The sequence below is a fragment of the Cajanus cajan genome, chromosome 2 (genome assembly GCF_000230855.2).
Source record: "Cajanus cajan strain Asha chromosome 2, NIPB_CcT2T_4, whole genome shotgun sequence".
NCBI lineage: Eukaryota > Viridiplantae > Streptophyta > Magnoliopsida > Fabales > Fabaceae > Cajanus > Cajanus cajan.
In genome coordinates, this window is record NC_138518.1 from 5,655,640 (window position 1) to 5,660,250 (window position 4,611).

The window sequence follows — 4,611 nt, forward strand, 5'->3', positions numbered from 1 at the left end:
ATGTATCATTTTCACTTATTACTAAATATCTCCATTTATTGGTATCATAATAAAACAGAAATATATATCATTTCCATTTATTATTAATAATTTTCATTTATTGGTATCATAATAAAAACGAAAATATGTATCATAATAAGAATTGTATATTAGTCTGTGTCTCTATTTTTTTAAAATATTTTTATCAAGAAAGAAAGAAAATCTATATAATATATTTTTTTATTTTAATATATTTACTCATAATATTTTTTAAATAATAAAATATATAAAAATATTTAGGAAGAAGTTATTAAATGAAATAAATATTTTAGAAGATATTAATTGAAAGAAGTTATTTATTAAATCTATAAGAAATATATTCTTGAAAGCAAATACATTAAATTTGACGTTATCAAAGTCAATGTTGTAATGATTAGGATGAACTTATTATTAGTATGATCAAATATATAAGAATAATTTTAAAATGATAAATTAATAATATTAATATTTATAATATTATTAATTAGTAATTATTAATAAATAACATAAATATTACATTTAACTAAAATTTTGATATTTTTTTAATTATTAAAAATATCTGTTTTGATAATAAAATAATATATAAATAATATTGATTTTCTTTCTTTTATTTTGATTTATTTAGAGGCAATTTTGAAAAACTAATATTTTGTTAGAAAATATTATTTTCGTGCATTGACAAAAAAAAATATTTGTTTTCATATATTTATTTGTTTTAATTATTAAAATATTTTTATCAAAAATTTTCCTTTAATTTTGATATTTTTTTATTTATTTTTAGTAACATTTTATTTTATACTATTACAGAGATCTAATAATGACTACTAATTATTATAATATTTTAATCCAAAATTTTCTTTAATTTTTATATATTTATTTTGATATAATATGTGTACAATGTAGTATTTATTAGTATTGATGTTATACCTTTTTTATAAATTGATTAATTTTTGTATTATTTTATTTATTTTTATAAAAATATTTATATAATTATATTTATATTTAATTTTATTGAATGAAATTTTTGGAGAAAATGAAATTGTTGCTGAACTTTTTCTCTTTATATTATTATTAATATATATATATATATATATATATATATATATATATATATATGATTAGTGAGAGTAAAAATTAATTAGACTTTTTTCTCAATTATTGGAATGGAAGAAATGAGTAGATACAAATTTTAAATACTAAATAATTAGATGGGAAGTGAAAAAAAAATAAAAAGTTACTATTAAGAGTAATTTTAAGAAAATAATTTAAAATATTGATAAATTTAATATCATTAACTAAATTTATCTCATTCATTGCTTAAGATGAGTTATATTTATGAGTTTGAGATAACTTGAGGATGATTAGTTTAAGGATATGATTTAGGTATTAGTAATGATAAGGAAGTAATTGAGTTAATGTTCGACAATTATAATAGTGACAAATGTTTTTATAATGTTTCTAGTTGAGGCGCTTTAGTGGCGTGACTTAAATGTTCGACAATCATAACAGTGATAAATGTTTTTATAATGTTTTTAGTTGAGGTGTTTTAGTGACGTGGCTTAGGATCATGTTCATAACATTCGTAGTGATACAAAAAGGATTAAGCGATGAGACGAGTTTAAGGTTGATCTTAAATATTAAGACTTGCTAATTGAGGTATATGTGATGGTGATGTGTTATGCTTGTGTGTGAATCATGTGATGGTCATGTGATGTGAAGTCTAAGCTAATGCTTAGCCAAGATAAGGTCTAGGCATGATGGCCTAGTAGTGATGTAAATGTGATATATAAATGATGTAACCATGATGAATACATGTGATATGAACTATGCATTGGGTCTTGTATGACATGCAACATATGCATAAGTGTTTTTGATGGGTATACTCAGGGATTCATAACCTTGAGGGTATTGGGTTTGGAAGCTCCTATTCCATCTATTTGTGTGCATGGGGAGAAACTTGTACGACACAGCTATCCTGACACACCCTAGTTTATCTCCTCCTAGTGTAAAGTATTGTGATGGCTTAACACGACGTGTTTTTTTAGGCTACTCTTTGCGTGCCTTTGAACAAACTATACAACAACAAAAAATTTATTGGCGCCAAGCATACCATATAGCATGTCTGTATCCATTGCATTGCATGCATTCATGTGTAATTGTTATTGAGATGTTTTATGATTTCGTGACTATTTATGTTGTGTTTATGCATGAGTTGTATATGTTATATGATTGTTTGTGTTTGGTTGTCTTGCTATATCCTACCTCAGTAGGTAAAGTGATATGATTCTCATTCCCCCTTGTTTTAGTTGTGTTCTTATATATGTTTGCAAGTGAGGATCATCATGTGGATGATGAGGCTTAAGTCTTGTATTGGGTTTGTGCTCTAATAGGATGTAACATCAGAGTAGTAGTTAGGATTTCTTATTTTCTTAAGGCTAATTTTCATGTTAGGACTTAATGTTAGACTTCATATTGTATTCATTTTGTTGGACATCCATTTTGGTTATTATTCTGGTTTTGTTTTGTTATATGACATCTCTATTCAAGGAAATTTCTGAACCTTTGTTTATTTAGTAAAATTATTTTTTAAAAGACATCATGCAAATTAGAAGGGGACGAAGGCAAAGCGATTTAGTAAGCAACATTACCAATCCTATTAATGAATGGTGGAGTAAGCTTGTAAGATTTAAGTGCTTTACCAATTCCAGTACAAGGAGTTACCTTGAAAAATACATGATCTCGCTTTTTAAACTCAAGATCCTTTCTTCTCTTATCATGGTAGCTCTTCTACCTACTATGTGTTGTTCTCATTCTATCTTGAATTAACCTCAATTTTTTAGTTGTTTGCTAAACTACCTCATTCCCTAACATGTAACTCTCCCTAGGTTCTTGATGGAAGACCATCCTTGAAGATACATGTGAGCCCCATCACTAGGTCCATGGCTAGGAGAGTGGAAGAGTAGGAGGGAGCTCACCCACCTAAGGACACCCTCCTCATGATCATAGAGTACTAAAATACTCTCCTAAGCTTCATTTGTATAGGGATATTTTATCTTCCAATTTTACTCTTGTATTTTGGGATATCTTAGTCATAGGATTTATTTTCTTTTGTATTTCCCATTTTACCCTTGTATTATGGGGTGCTTTAGATCATAGGTTTTTTAATTTTGGGCTAAGGTATTTAATTAGGGAGCTAGACGCATTTTTGGTGGTGTTTGGACCTATTTTTGGACTTAGAAAGGCTTAGGTCCAAGTGGAGGGCAAAGGTTGCATGGTCTTATCATGCACCTAGATGTAGCCTAACTAAACCCAAAGATTCCATCATTGGCCACCAAGTTTCATTTAAAGTTAATTTGGGTTTCATTTGGTGTGCATTTGGCATTGTAAATTTTGGCCAATGCAACCCTAGATGTCTCCCACTCCTATAAATACCCTAGGCACCACACCTTGTAAATACTTTGGAAATTATAATATTGAGTGAGCCTTTGAGCCTTGATATTTTCCTTAGTCTCCCTTGGCTATTTTCGGCCAAACCCTATCATCTCCACTTTGAGAGAAAAACCCTAGAAGTGGCCTTCATCATCAATGAAGTGAGTCAACCTTAGAGTGCACCTTTCAAGCCTTTCATCAAACACCTTCTACCCTACCTTCCATTCGTCCATTCTTTCATAATCCTCCCTAAAATCATGCGCTACCTTTGAAGAACTTGATCCTTGGAGAAGGCGTCATATTCCTTTTTGATCATCTCAAGTTCATGCAAGCTAGGATGCCATCAGTTCTACCCAACATAAGGGTGTTCTACATCTCCTACCATAGAGTGCCTAATATTGGAAAGGTGGCTATTATTATAGGTAAACCCTATCAAAGGTAAATAACTACCCCCATGTTCTAAGACATGCTCTCAACAAATCCTCTAAGGATTGTATGGTCCTTTCGGTTTGGCCATTTGTTTGAGGGTGATAGGTTGAACTCAACCTAAGCTTTGTACCTAAAGCCTTATGCAAGCTTTCCTAAAATCTAGAAGTAAATCTAGGATCTCTATCAGAAACTATACTAGCAGGTACCCCATGTAACCTCACAATCTTCCTTATGTCCAACTTGGTCAACCTCTCCAATGGATATCTAATGTTGATAGGGATAAAATGGGAAAACTTTGTTAGTTTATCCACTATAACCTAGATGGAATCTAGGTTTTTTGTAGTTTTAGGTAACCCAATCACAAAGTCCATAAAGATGTTATCCCACTTCCATATAGGTATGTCCAAGGGTTGTAACTTTCCTAAAGATTTTTGGTATTCTACCTTAGACTTATGGCACACTAGACATAGACAAATTCTTCTATCTCTTTCTTCAACCTAGGCTACCAAAACATCTTTTTAAGGTCTTAATACATCTTAACTACTTTTAGGTGGATACTAAGGCTACTCTTATGGACTTCCTCAAGGATCATCTTCTTAATCTCAAGTACAAAAGGAACACACAACCTATCCTTAAGCCTCAACACTCCATCCACACCAATTTTAAATTCACTTTCCTCCCCTTGGTTCAACTTCTCTACTTGACTTAACAAGAAAGCATATACCTTTTCGCCCT